This window comes from Cynocephalus volans, chromosome 5 (genome assembly GCF_027409185.1).
Source record: "Cynocephalus volans isolate mCynVol1 chromosome 5, mCynVol1.pri, whole genome shotgun sequence".
Taxonomy (NCBI): domain Eukaryota; kingdom Metazoa; phylum Chordata; class Mammalia; order Dermoptera; family Cynocephalidae; genus Cynocephalus; species Cynocephalus volans.
The window spans coordinates 11866911-11886612 of NC_084464.1; positions in this window are offsets into that span (position 1 = coordinate 11866911).

A 19702-nucleotide genomic window follows, 5' to 3' on the forward strand; every position below is an offset into this window, starting at 1 on the left:
AGGTCCACCTACTTTCACATTTCCTCTCATCTTCAAATCTCATCTTCTCTGAAATTTATCAATATTACTCTACAGTTGAAGATTTTTTAGCAAAAACGATGATATCAAATAGGAATGTATTTGGCTGTATTGAAAAACGTGACTTAAAGATGTCCAGAAGTAGATGGTACTGGCACCGATTCAGCAGCATTCTGTGATGCCATTAGGTACCTACGTTTGTTACCTCTTTCCACTCTGACAACCTGTGTGTGTTTGATTCTATCCTTATGGTTGCAAGATGGTTGCCGTAGCTCCAGTCATCATATCTACTTTCAAGGTGAGAAGAAGTGTGTGTGTGTGTGTGTGTGTGTGTGTGTGTGTGTGTGTGTGTGTAGTGGTGGTGGAAGGACATGCTGCATACTTCTGTCCCCTTTCATAAACAAATACTAACATTTTTCCAGAGCACAAGTGGGGAGCCCCAGTGGCCTAATGGATAAGGCATTGGCCTCCTAAGCCAGAGCACAAGTGGACTTCACTCCTACCTCATTGGCCAGGTGGGTTTAGAAAGCTGTCCTTAGATATGAGGGAGGATGAGAGAGTGAACCTTTCACCTGGGGCTGGGCACATTGCTTTTCCAACAATATTTGGGTTCAGGTGACAAAGAAGAATCAGAGAATGGAAATACGCTGAGAAACCAATAACATTTACCCCAGTGACGATGCTAGCTAGAAAGATGGCGGGAATCAGAATGAAAGCACAGACAATAAGTTTTCGTCTTATTTGGTGTTTGAAGCCAGTCTTATTTTCCATAATTGCCTTGAGTAGGTGTTACTGCATGCTTGCTTACCTCGGGAGAACATACAGTGAATAATGATGTAAGTTATGTTTAATAGTTTTAATAACAGTGAGTCAGATGTGTCCTATGTTGCAATTTCTTTTGCATACATGCATTTTAAATTTTAGTTAAAACCATTAAATATATTAAGCTTGTACATAAACTCACTGATTTGTACGTATGCAATTTGAAATGAAATGCCTTTTTTTTTGTTAATGGACAGAATTGAGAAGGCAATATTTTATATGTAAAAGTGTTCAGGGAAAAATAAAAATTTTTGTCTACTGTACATAAGTCGGAGAAATAGAGAAGAAAAGGCAATAATGGAAGTAGAAATTGTTTAGGTAGCACAGGATGAGAAGGAGTTTAGTCCGGCAATAACAAAGATTATAACAGGAGAAGAAAGAACTGAAATTTAAAAATGAGTGCTGAAGTTCTCTTTAATTTTTAAATTAAACTTTTTATTATAGAAAATTTCCAGCACATACAAAAGTTGAGAGAATATTGCAAGAAACATGCACGTAGCCATCTCCTAGCTTCAGCAATTACCAACACACGGTCAATTTTGTTTCATCTGCACACCCCTCGAGTTATTTTGAAGCATTTTCCAGACATCATATTATTTCATCAGCAAGTACCTAAGTAGTTCTTTTTAAATAAAAAGTCTCTAAATATGTACTTATCTTTGGAATCAGACAGCTGAGTTTAAGTTCTAGGCTAGGTACCAGTAACTGTGGGGCCTTGGGCAAGTTCATGCATTCACTCCATACGTATTTCTTAAGCATTGTCTGGGAACCCAGAAGCAAAGAGATACACCGAGTAATTCCAGATAGAGACAGATGTAATGAAGGAAATAGAACAGGCAGTGGGACGAGGATGACTGGAGGTTTACTTTACACTGAGTGGTTGGGAGGGATAAGCCCTTATCCACTATACTGGGGCTTGTACATCCATAAAAAGGGGACAGTACGACCTGCCTCCTACCACTCTTGAGAATCAGTTAATAATTGGGAAAGTGCTTAGCAGAGGCCTGGTGCATGGTCGGCTCCCATCAAGCGAAAGCCTCGACTGCGGTCATCTTCTTGATTCTCACTTACCTGAGCACATCCCAGCGAGAGCTGTGATGGTCTGTCCCCCTTCATTCTGACTTAAGGTCCATTTAGGTCTGCTGGGCTGATTGTCATACTCTAGACTGGAGCCTCGTAGCCACTCTTGTCACCTCTCATTTTATTCCCCCACAAGCCACCTTATGTAGAACTCTGTGAGTCTCCAGAATTGCATCAGGAAAATAAGGTCGTATTGGGCTTGTCTCCTGTCCCTCTTTCCCTCCAACTTTATGAGCAGTCACTGGCTTATAAATTCATGGCATTTTTTATGTAGGAAATACTCATTTTGGCTAGAGTGAGTATTTGAGAAGAGCTGCTTAAAATCTTACATTAAATTTATTTAAAAAATCTTTTGAGATTGAGTCTTACAGTTTCCAATTTGGCAGACACTTAATTCTAATCCAAACAAAGTGCTACTGGCAGTCTATCAAAAAAACAGAACATTTCAGGTTTTGGGAATGGCTACTTCTCTGGAATTTAATGATCTTTTTCATAATATTTTTAGCAGATCAACTTTTATTTATATTAAATGTAGGCTTTGATCCAAACTTCATGTAATGAAGCAACAAACAAGGGGAAAAAAAAATAGAATTCAATACAGTCATTCACTTTCTTTCGATTTAGCCAAATGTAAGACCAATAAGCTGTGTTTACACAAATACTGCCTGTGGATGGCTGAGTACATGTGAGGAACACAGGTCTTCATTCTGAGGAACGATTAAACAGTGTTAGCCATCCCTCACTGCTTAATGCTAAACCGACAGAAGACATGTGTGCTGTAAGACTAGTTTATCATTTTTTTCCTGAGATCATAATTACATGTAGCTTCCACTGTGGCTTATCCCCAGCCCCCCATCAATTGAAGAGAACCACCCCATCAATCCGCTCCTGGCACTGTTGGCTGAGCCTTGCACATATCACTCCAGTTGGGGCTTTGCTGCTAACGAGCCACCTTTTCATTCATTTCTCCTTAGCTGCCTAGACTTCCAGTCTCCATGAGGAGCTGCTTTAAACCTTTTACAACAATCTCCTCTCTTTTCCCAGGTACCTGGTCCGGGGAAAGCCCCTTCCTCCCCCGTCGCTTCCCCAACAACCTTCCATGTCACTTTCAGCCTCTGTCTTTTTTGACTTTTCTATCATCCTGATTTTGCACCTCTGGCCTTCTCTAATCTGGACCTTTCCAACCTTGTCTCTTTCTTCCCTGTGAAACTAATTCCCTTTGTTCTTTTTGCCATTTCCAAATCCCTCCCAACTGTGTTAGTTGTCTCTTGTTGCCATAACAAATTATCACAAACGTAGTGGCCGAAACCAACACGAATTGATTCTCTCACAGTTCTGTAGGTCACAAGTCTGACATGGGTCTCACTGGACTACAGTCAAGGTGTCTGCTGGCCGTGATCCTTTTCTGGAGGCTCTAGGGGAGAATTCATTTCCTGCTGCTTTGCATTGTTGCCAAATTTCAGTTCCTCGTGGTTGTGAGACTGAGGTCCCGGTTTCCGGCTGGCTGTAAATTCAGGGCTGCTCCCACCTTTTAGAAACCACCACATTCCTTGGCTTGTGGCCACCTTCTTCTGTCTTCAAAACCAGCAACAGGCAGGTGAGCCCTTCTCGTGTCAGATCTCTCTGGCCCTCTCCTCTGGTCACCGTTTCCATTCTTAAGAACTCACATGGTTACATTGGGCCTAATCTCCCTATTTTCAGGTCAGCTGATGAACAACCCCAAATTTATCCACAACCCTAATTCTGCTTTGCCATGTCACACAATGTGCTCACAGGTTTGGGGAATTAGGACACGAACATCTTTGGGGAGCTATTATTCTGCCTACCACCACACTGACTTAAAAAATATGTATATATTTTTTCTTATTAAAGCAATTATAACACATATTCATTGTAAAAATATATATTTGTAGAATTAATTAATAATTGATAGAGAAATCATGGCCAACAACTATGTGTACACTTACGTATTTATGTATTTTCTTATTTACAAAAAATGACATATGTATACACACATATGTATGCGTACTCATTTGTAAACCTTTTTTGCCCCACTTAATAATGTATTGAAAATATTTATTCATACTGTAAAAATTCTTTTACATTATTTTTAGAGATGTTTATTATGCTATTGTATGAAGTACCATCATTTGATTAACTAATATCCTTTTGTGGTTTCCATTATTTTTGGTTACTATAAAATAACACTTCTTTACATATCCATATACGTTCTACTTCCTCTGTCACTTTTCTTTAGCTTTAATTTTCAGGGAAAATTTTATTTATCTAAAATTTAAGGTGCTAAATACTTGAAACTGACTCAAAGTGTTCTTTATTTTATTTGACTTTTTGTATTTGCATGTCGTATCTCTCATGAACTGATTCATTTATTCATTCATTTTATCCATTCATTCATTCGTGATCTGAATATTGTGCAAAGCATTCTTGTTGACCCTTAACTAGCAAGACTGACATTTTCTGCATCCGCCCTCTGACCCCCTACTTGCAGCCTTACAATTATACATCTGATAGCTACTAATAATTAAACAGGTGCTGAATAGCGAATGACATTTATCCTTACCTCACCTTGATTTACATCAGCTCTAGCTCATTATTCTTTGCTTTGATTTTTAAGGAAGAAGCGTTCTCATTTCTCTTCCTCACCTGTGTCTGGTGAAGAAATTAATAGTCTTCCAGTTATATTTATAAACAAACAGAATTGTAGGAACCAAGGCAGTACAAATGGTTTAGGTAGGGTCAAAAGCTCAGTTTTATGGTCATGAGATTTTTAAGACTCCACTCTTTAATAGTTATATAATCACAACAGAAAATTAGAAGTTCTTTTTCTTTATGAATTTCAAAGTCTCACTTGAAAACCCAAGAGTTGTCAAAATCAGTCTGATATTTTTGGCTGTCTGATAATAAATCTAACAAAATATGTCTGTGCTAAACAAAATAGCATGTTATATTGAATGCAAGTATGGAGAACATAGGGTTTCAAAAACTGAACATTTAGAGGTGAGAGTTAATAATAGAGAAATGCCTGTAATTAAGTCTTCCAGCTTTTAGAGGCGTAACCTAAAAAAACCTAATCTCCATGTGAAAGAGAAAAAGTGACTTAAACTGAGAGCTAAAATGACCATTCTGTTTGCTAATTTGGAGCCTCGAATTCCACCCTATCACAATGTGTTTTCATTTTTTTCTATCTTTAATTTTTTTCTTTGGAATTAAAAAAAAAAATTGAGGTTTGTCTGTTTATACCAATGGTATATAAACTGGTAGTGATGACTAGGGAGATCTTATTCCAATGTAACTGATCGATAGAGTAACATCTCTTCTCTTTCTCTGTCCTTTCCTTTCCCCTCCTTCTACTCTCCTCACTATTATTATTTTGGTGGTGTGGCGGCAGTAATTCATGGTGAGTTGCTTTTTATTTTTCTTTATTTTTGCTTTTCTAAGGATCTCTCTTTTCAATAAAGTTTGCTTTTTGACCAAGCATAGTTAATAATGATCACTTACTAGCAATAACTGTTGCAAATGGAAAAGGAAAACTCAGTTATTTGGGGCAATGGTAGGATTGATTGGTGGTGAACCCATAGATAATGAAAATTCTGAGCTAAGGGATTCAAAGACAGTGGACTGAACTGTTTATGCTGTTATTATAGTGGCTTTTTTTGAGATGACAATAACCTAAATGTAACCCCTTCATTATACTGGTAATATTTGAAACCAGCCTGTGGTGTAGAGTTCCTGGGTAGAAAGAAATTCTTACTAACCATAGGCTCTGTTCTAGGGGCTTGGGAGAATTAGGGACCATGAGTGAACAAAACAGATCAAAACCCTCTATCCTCTTGTGGATGGGGGGATAAATGACAATAAATGATAATTTAAAAGTAAATGGTCTAGTGTAATACAGTTAAAAGGTGATAAGTAGATAGAAGAAAGAAATAAAGAAATCTGGACTGGATGAGTGGAAGGTGGTTTACAATTTTAAATAGCATGATCACAGTAGGCCTCACTGAAATGCTGACTTTTAGCCAAGACTTGTAGGAGGTGAGAGTTTTCCATATGGTTATCAGGAAGAGGAGGGTTCTAGAAAGAGAAGCCAGCAATGCAAAAGCCCAGGAGACAGCAAATTACTCTCCCACAGAGTTACCTGTCTACTCAGATGCTACCTCCCATGGACATCACCGTTCTGACCTCTGTCTCATACTCCCCGTAGCTCATTTGGTCTTTTTTAACCTTCATTCCAGGGCTCAAGCTTGCATCAATAAATCCATTCTAGTTTCCCCCTGAATGGATTTAAAAGTAGGAGAGGTTTCATTTGCATCCCCTTGAGTGAGACATCTACAAGACAAAACAGTCCTTTCTCTTGTTAATATTGACCAGCCCTTACATTATACCTTTGGTACATTATTATGCTAATAATGCTTTACCAAAGACTGATAAGATTGTGGCCTTTTCAAAAAAATCCTAATTAGCGTTTCCCTAGCTTTAGAGAGATGCACAGCACCCACCAAAGAGGGTAAGGAAAGGGATTCTGGAAATAAATATTTATAGTGAATCCTATTGCTCACTTACTACAGGATTTTTGTTCCTTTTACAGGAATGACATCCACTATAAACCATGCCTTTAATAATCCTGGCCCTTGGATTTTTATAAACTTATGATCAGTTTCAATTTGGAAAAGTCTGGTTTTCCCTCATCTTTTCACTAATGTTGTGATTTTAATTGAGATGAAAAGAGGGTTCCCAAGGCTGGAAAGATCAGAGACCAAGGCAGTCTTGGGAAAGGAAGGAATAAATACATCAGCCGGAGGCTAGCTGTGTATGAAGGCATCCAGGCTCTTCTCCTAGGCCGGGGTAGTCCAGGACGGAAACTAGTACTGAGAAAAAAAAAAACCCAAATTTATACGAGAAGACAGAAGCAGTTCCTTTATTACAGCCCCACAGTTATGACAAATGAAGACACATCCAAGAGCGGATAATGAAAAATTTTGAATTATTGCCATTGTTTCTCAGATTCCTGAGACTCGCGAATTAATGTAGCAAACCAAGTCTGAAGATAAAAAGCCAGAAGCTTTATCAAATACATTATGTCTGGCAGAATGTCTACACCGAACTAACTCAAAGTCCAAGCAGTGGTCTGGGTTCTGCGTAAGAAGTGGCATGGATTTTTCTCGGAGGTATTAATTTGCTTATCTCTTCATGTGAAACCAAAGTGTTTGACAATGATGGCTCCTATACGTTTTCTCTTGGATTTCCATATCTGGTTTAGCTTTCTGTACTTTCAGGAGGAGGTAGGAAGTTCTGTTCTCTAGATCTCAGGAATACTTATCCATAGGAAGGGAGGGCTGAATTTAGGAACAATCCTTGGATAACAGAGTGCCTACGAAGTAGCTTTTAAGTATTGATCTGTGACAGAGCTCAACCTGTGCAAGAGTTAGACATTACATAGCTTACAAAAGACATGCAGTAGATGAAGAAATCCTTCAACTTCACATTTGACTCATTTTAAAGACCAGCTTTAATTTCAGATTTATTCTGTGTTTTTATTGCTATGCAAGGAAGAATGGTATTTTCTTTCTCACTTGACTTCCATTATACTCAAATCACCATAATAATATGAATAGTTATTTACATATTTTGTGTGACAACAGAATATTAATGTTGTTCAAAATATGGAATTAAACCTTTGCTAGAGATTTAGGATTTATAACTAATAGACAAGAAAATGTTTCTTGATTTAGAGAAATTTATTTTTCTGATATGTTTTTATATATTAATACATGGAAGATATAACTTACTATTTTTTTAGGTGTCTTCATATTCATATCTATATTCTTATATAAAATATCAAAATGTAATTTGTTTATAATTACCTAATTTCTGACTGACTTTTTTTATATAGGAAAATCATTTATTAACAAAAATAAAACAGTATATCAAAAGCAAGTAATCACTTTATATCTTTCAGATAAAGTTAAGGCCATGGCAGGGTTTTCCAAGACTACTGAGTGGAGCAGAGAGAAAAAAAAAAAAAAGGCACAATAACTCTGTTTTAATGTAATTTTCTTTCTCGCTTCTAGTATTATGGTTATGCAATAGGTTAATTCAGCATACATAGGGACTTATGGTTCTTAAATATAGAAATTGTTCCACTGCTAATTTTCCCAAAGAGACTTCTACAGTAAATGTTGTAAAATGTATATTAAAAATGATACATAAAACAGGTTTAACCTTTAATAACTCCTCTTGTGATGGCAAACCCTAAGATCTTTAGTCTTTATTGCTATACTATTGGGCTTGCAAAACAAACCAACCTAAATTAAACTTATTAAAGTGGAAAGAAATTGTAAGCCAAAAATGACAATCTGTTTTTCCCCCTTTCCTTTTCTTCCCCAAATTTAACCTGAAATTTTTACCTTTCAGGTAAAAATACCTCTTTTTCTGGTAGTCTTCAATATAAAAGAAAATATTCTTCAATGTAAAAGAAATATTCACTACTTCTCTTATAGTGTCATATGGAAATAATAATATATTAGTTTCTAAAGCCCAAACCATGATGTAATAAAGGTAGAAACTCACTTGTATTTTCCAGGTGTAAATATGACCTTTCAGTGAAGTAGATGTGCATCTGGGGTGTTTTGATGGTATGCTACACGCTTTCCATGAACAACACAATGGTTAAATAAACCCTGCATGAAAGGAACTTCTTCGAGCACTCACGCATTTATAAGTACATTACACCAGCTGTGTGCTCACTTTCTGTCTTGTCTGTGAGCTCACATAAGTCACCATACAGCAGACATTTGCAAACAGGGGTGAGAAACTTAGAGCAAGTTCCAGGAAAGCCAGTTGACTTTCCTCAAGGCATGAAATTATAGGCCTTTTGCCAGGTTTGGGGGCACTTCATTCTTTGCTAAGCTTAAGTCCCTCCCTCTTCCCACCTCCCAGGGCCACTCAGGAGAAAGAAAGTACCTCCCAGGTGAGCTGGTCATTCACTCGCAGGCATTCGAATGTCAGACCTGTCACCTGTGAGCTGTTGAGGCTGTAAACATTACTAAGCTACTTTGCAGAAAGTTATGTAAAGAGTTACTAGTGCTCCCTGAAGATTTCCCTGACATGCTGGCTGCACAGGCATTTTGAAAGAGGCAGGTCAGGACGTGTGTGTGGACGCTTCCCCTCGCTATTTACAAGCCGAGCAGCTCACTGTGAAATGCTGTCATCTTCCCCCTGGGTGTGCAGAACCGGTTTCTCCGGCACACCGGCCACGAGGCTGTGGCTTACCCAGAAGGAGGAGCTGGGGAGGGGGCTGCAGTGAAAGCCACTCATTTAAACTTTAGGTGTGAAAAGAAGGTGAGGACAAAAAAGGAAAAGAAAAACTATCTTACAAAGTTCTCTCTATTATCTGTGGTTACAAATGGTGGGACCATCTTCTTTCCATTCAGTGGAGCTGGAGGATGATGTGGGAACTTGGCTACCCGGAGAGGAAACAGGACTTATCACAGCTCGCTGGCTGGACCAAGCCATTGGTAGACATAATTCCCGATTGACTTTCATCCCTTATGGAAACACATTGCTTTAGAAAAATCTCAACGTTAGCCAAATTGACTAAGAATGCCCTTTCTGATTTTGGAAAAGATCTGAATCAACATCTAAAATAACACCATTTGGATTTTCAAATGGTGTATTGTTGTACTTTGGTATCTGTTGGGACCGATACCTGTGCTGTCATCATAGGGTAGAAAAAATACAAATAAAACAGGAAAAAAATTATAAACTTGAACTGCTTTCTCTGTTACCTGCAAATTGTAGGCAGTCAGAGTTTTCTAGTAGGCTTGCTTGTACCAATGCAAATGTCGAGACAACTTTTCATAATGCTGTATAAAGGCGAACAGCAAGGCATTGATCACAAAATGGACTTGCAAATGACTGCTCTTGCTGGTATAAATCAGTGCCACCCTGCAAACAGAGGAGCCAGATCAGAGCATGGTCGTTGCTTTTCTTGAATTCTTTCTTAATATATCTGTTTTTTTAAAAAAATGATTCTGACTGTCAACTGGGATTATTAGACTGCATAATGATATTTTTTTATGTCCAAACATATGAATAAAATTACTTTCTCACCATGTATATTATGGTTATACATGTTTTCTGAAAGTAAATTAACATAAAAATAAATCTGTGATGTCAAGAATATGCATTAACCTGTTTGGGCTTTATAAATATGTAAAAATAGCACCTAGCTCTTTGCCTCTCCATGGTAGTATGATTTCTTATACTGAATCTAGAGCTGGAAATTTTGTGTACTAGAATATACAATTGTATTTATTCAATCCAATTGAACAATAATTTTTTAAATATCGTGTGTCCGGTGCTGTAGGGAATATAGTAAAAGACTCTAATGTGGTCTTACCTTTATGAGGCTTCGAATCTTGCCTGAGATGCGACTTATCTATTGTTGCCTGGGCTGTTGCATCAGAATCTACTTCCTCTTTATTCTCTTTCCAAACCATTCACAATTCCTTCTTAGCCTTCTTGCTTCTTTCCTTCTTCTTATTGGCACATAAAATCCTCATTCTCAGTCCCCTTTGGGACCCAGTGCTCTGGCCACATGCACTGCAATGCATGTGCTTTCACACGTGCTTTCACACGGTTGCTCACACACCTGTGAGTGTTTGTGCACGCCACTGCCCCTGCCCACACTGGCTGTGCACACCCAACTCCATCCACCTGGGAAAGGTCCTCCATTGCCTAAGGAGTCTGCTCACGTGTTGTCTGTTTTGGGAATAAGACCTTGCCTGCTTCCTGCCCTTCCTGTCAGGGCTCAGTCATCTGTGTCCTCCTCCTCCTTGCCGATCCCCATTCTCAGGGCTCTTCCCATGTTCCGTGAACATCTTTCATGTGCTTGTCAGTACCCTGACCAGCCCGAGAGCTCTTGCTGGGCAGGTGCTGCCTTATTCACCTCTGTACTGCCACTTCCTAGCACACCTGGTAGACAGCCCACAAATGTTTGCTGCATACATGCCCCTTCATCACCTGAAACATGATTTTCAAACATCACTAGGTCTGCAAAGAGTTTTGCAAGGTCACTAAGGCTGGAAGACTCCTGTGGACTCAGAAAATCTAAATTGGCTCTGTCTCTGTCATCTAAGACTGCTCCCACCTGTCTCTTCCTGTCGTCTTTACCTTCATCTACCAACTGCTTCACAGGGACACGAGAGCGCAAGTCACACAGACCGAACCACCCCTTCTTTGGCTTAAAGTTCTATGACAGCTTCCATCATCCTTAGAGTAAAATGCATGCCCCATCTTGGCCTACGAGGCCTCATGCAGTCTTGCACTGCTACCTCCCCAGCCTCACGCTTGCCCCTCTCCCCTCCCTTGGTGTGTTCCAGACACATGGGCCTCTTTTGGTTCCTAGAATATGGCAGACTCTCTTTTGCCTGGAGGCCTTCTCATCTGCTGTTCCATCTGCTGGAAAGCTCTTCTATCGCCCATGTGGCAGGCTCTTTATCTTTCAGGTGTCAGCTTAAATGTCCCTGTGAGGAAAGTGGAAACAGACTGGTCAGGCTCTCTCACCTCATATCCAACTGAGCATGACTCAGCCTGTCTGATATAAATATGTGAACTGTGCATGTGCGCCCATGTGTTCCTTGTTTATCTGACTCTAGTATAAAAGATAATGGCCCTGATCTGCTGCAGGCTGAGCTCACGTCCAAATAAAGCATGTCAACCTAGCCAACGGCTCCCAGGATCTTTTTCCAACTACCTAGCTCAAGACCTGCATATAAGGGTCCCAGACCTTTATATCTGTATAACACGTTTGAAGAGTCTGTGACCCAGCCTGATAGTCCCCTTCTTGAAGAAGCCTTTTCTAACCACCACATCCTCCTGCCTTCCATGCCCTTTCTCTAGGACTGTATCTTGCTTTTGTCCTTCAAAACAGAATCACAAGTGGCAAATTATTTTATTTACTTTTTTCTTTGTTCACTTGCTCATTGTCTCTGTTTCTCTCCCTTTGAACTGTAATTTCCTTGAGGACAGGGAGCACATCTGTTTTTTTCAGACCCAAGGTCCACAACTGTACCTGGCACAGGTTAAATGATAATATTTCTTGAATGTCAAGTGAATAATCAACCTGAAGCAAACTTGTCAAAGGGTTGCCTTATATATATAAATTCTCAAAACAACCAAATGAAATATAGGTACAAAGTGCTAAAATTACTTTACTGTTGTTTTGGACTGAATAGTTATGTCCCCCACAAATTCATACGTTGAAGCCCTAACCTCCCGTGTGATGGTGTTAGGAGGTGACCTTTGAGAGGTGATTTGGTTTGGATGAGGTCATGAGGGTGGGGCCCTCAAGATGGGATTTGTGCCCTTATAGAAAAAGGAAGAGAGAGAGGTATCTCTCATACTCTCTATCTATGAGCAGGCACTAAGAAAAGGCCATGTGAGGACACAGGAAGAAGGTGGCCGCCTGCAAGCTAGGAAAAGAGCCCTCACCAGACCATGACCATGCTGGCACCCTGATCTTGGAAAATTAATGTCTGTTATTTTAAACCACCTAGTCTGTGGCATTTTGTTACAGCAGCCCTAGCTGACCAAGATGGTTGTGCTGCCTGAGCTGACCTCAAGCATTTTGGTCAGTCCTTGTTCCTATGACAGATTTTTTGGTTAACACAGAACATTTCTCCGATGTCTTCCCTTCCTATTTTAAACTTGCATGTGATCTCTAGCCCTTTTCCCTTGTGCTCTTGTGTGCCCATAGTCATGTCCCTCAGCTCTGTTACACAAGTAGGGCATTGTCTCAAAATGAGTAACACATGGAAATCTGTAAATAAGTTCCAGTGTACAGTATCTTGTTCATCCCTTTTCTCCATTTTTTTTTTTTTTTTTGTATTTACTCAATAACTTAGTTATTTTTTTTAAGGACATATTTAAATACCTCTAACCTCTCCCAGGCCATTCACGATTGAGCAAGGCTCAGAGCCCAGACAGTCAGGTGGCTACTTCCCTTGTGTAGCTTTTCCACTGTTAATGCTATTCGGCAAAATAACAGCAGCATTAATATGACTGCAAATAATACTTTTATAAAAAGATATATTAATTTATTATTACTAATTTTTTACATTCTAAGATGCTGTTGTGGAGCAGTTGGGAGGGAAGGGAGAGAGGGGACAGGGGAGGGAGATAAGGTAGAATGAGAAGGAAGAGGGATGGGGGCATGGTTAAGGCCCATGGCAACCCCCTCACTCTTACAGGGGAGCCTGGGGATTTCTGGTGATGGCATGGTTAAGGCCCATGGCAACCCCCTCATTCCTGCAGGGGAGCCCAGGGCGTTTCTGGTCATGGATGAGCTGGATGCGGACTTCAGGGGGTGTGGCTGAAGCCCTTGGCTCTCCCCACCCCAGCTTGGGAGCCCAGGGCACTTCCAGTGGTGATGGCCTAGTGGTAGTCACTGGGCTGGATGTGGGCATTGCGGGGAGGAGGATGTGGCTGAGGCCCTTGGAACCCCTCATCCTGGCTTGGGAGACCAGGATGCTTCCGGTGGCAACCTGGTGGTCATCTCTGGGCTGGATGCAGATGTCAAGGGGACATGTGGCTGAGGCCCTGGCCCTCCCCCAACCCTGGCTTGGGAACCTGGGGAGTTTCTGGTCCTTCTAGGTGTTATAGGTGTTCTCTGGTGATGAGAGACCTTTACTGGTTAATATCAGAACTTTGTCTCTGATCTGTGCGTTCTTTGTTTTTTCTTTCAATTCTTTTGTTTTTCTTTTCAATTCTTGTTGGATTATTCACTGTTCCCACCACTTAAATTCTGCACTGGAACTAATTTGTTGTCCTTTGCTTACTTCTAAAATGGAGGAGCTTCCTGTGGGGACCAGCACTTGAGCCCTGTGGTTGAGCTAAATTGCTACTTTGCTGCTGATTCCCTAGGGAATGCTTTTTGTGCAGCTCAGGTTTTAATTGTTGACCTTGTAATCACTTCCAGGTCTTGTGAGGTCTGGTACACCTGGGTTGTGTGCAAACTCCGGTCTGGGCCTGAGTCATTTCAGCAAACTGCACCCCCTGCAGCTCGGTACTCCTGACCAGTCTACACAGAGCGGGCCTGTGCTGATTGGGGGGCAGATCAGCTGTCCATGGTGAGCCCCAGTGTTCCCCCAGAGGGCCTGTCTCTCCCATTGCCACACTCTAAACACTTCCCACAGGGTGCGCCATATGCCGGTCCCTTGTGATGATTCACTGGACTTTTTTCAGTTGTCTGTGTCTCCTTACTCGTATGTGGGTCCGTGGGAATGCTGTCAGTGGTCTTGCTGGCCTGGAGGCCTCCAAGGCCCTCCTCTCCCCTGCAGCCTCCAGGCAACTTCATCCAAAGGACACAGCTGCAGCTTTTGCCAGCTCTTGCTCCATGTGCTCACCAGGGGCAGGCTTAAAATGGTTGGGGCTCGAAATGGCTGGAGCGGTCCTTTCTTTCTCTCAGCATGGCTTCTCCCGCCTTCATGCCCTCCATAGGTCTGTCCTCCTCTTCCCCTAAGCTCTAATGGCCCCAGCTTGGCAGTTGTTGCTTTCTTAATAGTTGTAAATTGGCTGGTTGTGGGAGAGAGTGACACTGGGGACTGTCTATTCTGCCACTTTGACTGGAACTACCCCTTTTAAAAAATTAACATGACATATTGGATCCTACAGTGTCCATGCCCACTGGGAAACAAATCGTGATGTAAATGATCTCCCAGTGATTTCATGGTCAGTTCTATGAGGTCTGCTGAGAATTACAGGAGATTCTTGGAGCAAACATTTTATCAAAAGGCTCTAGAAGCTTAAGCAGGTTAAAGAAACAAAAAACCAAAACCATCCCAGGTCAGCAGCACACACAGTATGCTTAGCTTTTGCTTTCTTTCCAAGTGACAGAGAACAACTGTCTACACTGGGGCCAAGCACACATTCACTTCCTGGCACAGGATAGCAGGTGCGCAGCTCTCATTAAGGAGAAATCTGTCTGACAGGCTTTGTTTTGTCGTGATTCTCATCCCATTCTGAATTCCTCTAGCAGAGGTTTATTAAAGGCTGTCCATGTGCCAGGAACCATGCAGCTCTGCAAATCTCCCCTGGATCCCACCTTTGGAGTAAGAGAGGTAAGGTAAGAAGGGAAGCAGGAGCGTCCGGTGTTCGACAACTTTTTGATTAGAAAGACTTTCAATCAGATATTCAATTCATCAGACTTTTGCTGCTGGTCTGATAGGCACTGGGGAGGCAAAGTGAATTCCATGTGGTTCTTGCTCTTGAGAGGTCATGGTCTGGGCATAGACTGGCCTTTAGTATTTATTATTCAGGGAGAGAAGCAATGTACAGAATAACACACACACACGCACACACACGCACACACACACGCTGCTAAATGCCTAGACTGTCTGGTAGCACTGGTTGCTTCTGGAGAGAAGAAATTTTTTGTTTTTTCTTAAATCACTTATTCTCTGAAGTTGTCTTACATATTTATTTACTAACTTAATTATTGTCTATTTCTCCCACTGGCATGTGCTTACAGCTATAGTTCCAATAATTACAATAGTTCTTTGTGTATTTTAGGTGTTTATAGTTAAAATTTTTGTTTTCTTTAAACGAATGAGCTGGAAGTGAGGGGCTGGGGGGTTAGAGTTCAGAGATAGGAGAGAGTCTTACTTTTAACTCTACGCCATTTTGTAAGGCTTGAATGTTTAACTTTTTGCTATGAAAAAATACAAATATATGCGAAAACAGAGACAACAGTATAATAAACTTCCATGCGTCCACCACCCAAAATAATGATCAACTCGTGGCCAATCTTGTTTTGTCCATATTGCCTCTTGCTGCTTCCACCACTCGAGATTATTTTGAAACAAATGCCAGCCATCATTGTATCTTTAAGTATTTCAATATGAAACCATAACTACAAACATTCCCCACTGAAACACACAAACAATATTTTATAAATATCACCAAGTAGCCAGTTTTCAAATTTCCCTAATTAGTCTCATAATTTCTTTTTACTGGTTGTTTGTTTGAATTTTATTTAACAATTTGCATGTGTTACTTTTTCACAATTTTAATTTGGGATATTTGCAGTCTAGTAGGGGATATGATTCCCTCCATCTTCCATCCATCCATGCCTCCATCCTTTTACCTGTTAAATAAATACATACAAAGTGCTTAGTAGGTGCCAGGCACTATTCCAGGTGCTTGGCATGTACCAGTGAACAAAAAAGATGAAAACTCTTGCCTTCGTTGAACTTTAACTCTGGTTGAGGGAGGCCAGTACTAACTCACACAGGTATGTAGTAAGTTGATTATGATATAATGTTAGGCTCTTCACATGACTGATGTAAGAAATTGAAAGTATTTAGGCCTTTATTGTGGCATTTAATTTTTGCAACATTTCATGTTCTGATAAAACCTTGTATCAATTCTTTTTATAACAAATTAAGTCCATCAAAGCTTTTTTTTTTTTTAAACTTTCTTACAACCGTGCTGGCTGTGCTGAGATATTATGAATAAAGCCATGATATCTGGGAGCCAGACACTGTTTGTCAGGGTTTGAGTGGTCAGTCTTGGGCATTTATGAAACAGAGCTAGGGCCAGTCTGTCACCAGGCTCTGGCATGTACTCTGCCAACAGTGGAGTGGCATTTACACCAACCAAGCCGGTGGACATAATCTATTGCTTCTTGAGCAGGTTTCCTCAGAGAGCGTTTTCTTGTTGCAGTGTGGGCAACAGCAGCGGGTAGCCAACCTAAACCATAAAGTATCTTTGCTCATTATCCGTACGGTCTAGGAAAAGGAGGGTTATTGGCAGCCTCTATTAAACACAGGAGTATTTTGGTTCATACTTGAAACCCACCTTGAAAGGTGGTATTTTTAACTTCTGAAAGGAAATGTCAACAGTCTTAAAACAATATTAAAATGGAAAAGGGCCAATATAATGTTTTAAAACTTTTACACAGTCATCAAGACACTAGCTCACCTTAAAAATTTTTGTTAAAATTGAATTCTGATTAAAAGGGGAATGGCAACGTCTCTTGACAGAGTATCCCAAAGACTATAAAGTAGCATAACTGGTTTTTATGCAAGGTCCCCAGAACTTACACGAGCAAGCGTTGTTTCCTACACAGTGGTTACGTTGTGAGGAGGTGCACTTGTGCAAACCATTTCTGAAATCCCCCCTTTGTGATTACTTCTCATGACAGTTTCTCAGACATGTAAGAAAGCTGGTCACTTTCTAAAGATTAGTTGTGCCTTAATTGTACCAAGATGATGCCAGTAAGTCCAATGCCTTCATAATTACTGAAGCTTGGTGCTCCCCCACTCTCTTGTCTACCCATTTTGGCTTACCTTGGGAGAACAGTGAAATCAGCATGCTTGTTTCTGTCTGGACATGAGATGGGGGAACAGGATGGAGTGTGTCGAGTGAACTATTCACTTTCTTTTCTCACTAAAATGATGGCTGCCTGATTTCACCACCTGAAGTCATTCAGGTGCTAGTTTGCGTGCCTAGGGCTTGGCCTGTTGCAGGCCTGCGGCTTTGTTAATCCCACCTGCCTTCCTCTGATGTTCTTCTGATATTCTTTTCCTTCTCGAAGTCCTGACTCAGCTCAGATTTCACTTTCTTCAAAATTCTGAATGCCCTCACAAGAGGCAAGCGGTTGATTCTGCAACCTACAAACTGATGACTTTGATTCTAATTCTGGGTGAGATGCTACATCTGTCTACTGAGTAGAAGGTCCAAAAGTATAGAAAGGAAGTCATGATCTTTAGAAGCCTCATGGGTTCACCAAGCAGGAGTCATGTTGGAACAACCTGATTCCCCTTCTACAGGGTTATAAAAGATCGAGATTCAGGGGACATGCTATGATAGAAAGCAGGCTGGACTAGCCGCTAGGAGAGCCATCTTCAAATCTGTCTTACCACTTTCCAACCACATGATTTGGGGCAGGTCTCTTGCCTTCTGTTAGTCTTAGTTGCCACATGTATAAAACAGGGACAACGTCAACTTCTAGAACAAGGTAAGAAATAAACTAATGAATCTTAAACAGATGAGAATACTGTCAGGCAAATACTTCAGTACCTGTGAGTAAATGGCCACACACAGAGGAAAAGACAAAAAACAAAACAGAAATGATGTAATTTTAAGCTGGAATAATGCAAAGGTATTATCATGTTTTACCAGAAGCAGATGAAGGTGCCAGGAATGTTTAGATTGGAGAAGGGAAAATCTCAGGTTGGGGGAAGCACTAAATCTGTTCAGGGGCTGACAAACGATAGCGCAGGGGCTAAATCTGGTCCACTCCCTGTTTTTGGAAGGCCTGTGAACTAAGAATGGTTTTTCCATTTTTTAAATAGTTGAAAAAAAAAAATCAAAAGATTACATAAAATTCAAATTTCAGTGTCTGTAAATAAAATTTTATTGGAACCCAGCCACCCTCATTAATTTACTTATTGTCTTTGACTGCTTTTGTGTCACACGGTAGAGTTGAGTGGTTGCAACAGAGACCATATGACCTGAAATCCCCGAAATATTTACTATCTGACCATTTAAAGAAAAATTTTACTGACTCCTGAGATAGTCAAAAGCTGTCATGTAAGACAGGAAGTAGACCGTTCTGTGTGCCCCAAGAATTTAACTAGAACTAATGGGTAAAATGATAGGTAAATAGGTAAATAATGGGTAAAAACTATGGGCAGATATGTTTCAATTCAGTCTAAAGAAGAACTTCCTAATAATCAAAGTTACCAAAAAGTGGAATGGGCTGTTTTGTAAGATGATGAGGTCCTTGTCAGCAGAAATATTTAAACTAAGGTACATGACTGCTTTAGGGGATATAGAAATAATTCAAGCACAGGATGAAGATTGGGCCGGAAAACTTTTCAGAATGCTTCTGAACCTCTGATTTTATGATTCCAAGCTTTTTCCAATTTGTTTATCTCTGAAATTCCACAATAAGTAATTATAGGAAATAATTTGCAACTTAGTCTATTCAACCACTATAAGGAATAATGGCCTCTTTGAGAATTGATGGATGTAATAGACTTTCACACAAAAAAGCTAAATAAACACTTTAATATTCAAATAGTAAACACTCAAATTTTGCCTCTAACTTTCGACAATTTTTGGAAACAACTGAAGTCCATTCATAGGCCTAAAGTTAAGAGCCCCTGTTTACATAAACTCTGAGGGCCCTTCCAACTTAAAAATTCTGAGTTAGTTGATTTTCCATCAGTGCATTCACATGTGGATAAATCATGTCCTTTGTTCCTTCATTTCTTTTACAGTTTGTGAGGGGAGCTAACCTACTTCATACGGAAGACTGAAGCAGACCGCATGCTATCCTAGAAGTAAGTCTCAGGACTTAAGTTATCATAATACTCATAGTTTACAGGCAGATCATTCAAGACATCGTTTTCATTATACAAAGGCCCAGTTGTGACCTAGAAGACCTTCCTTATACTGTTGCAATAATGAGCATAAGTGGTTGATTTAAAATGTTTTTATCTTTATGTCTGATATTTCCTTTCTCATATGCTCTTTCCAATTTTTTAAGGTAAAGATTTGCTTTCAGTAAGGTCAAGAGTCCCATTGATTATCAGATATTGCATTGATTAATGTGGCTATTTATAAATCAAGTCATTTGTCCAGTGAGTAATTTATGTACTGAAAGAAACAGACTTGGTGTGAATCAAACTATAAGTGACCTCATTACAAATGATTAAGCAATACAATTTGGTTTCTAATTATAGTTTTAGTGAGT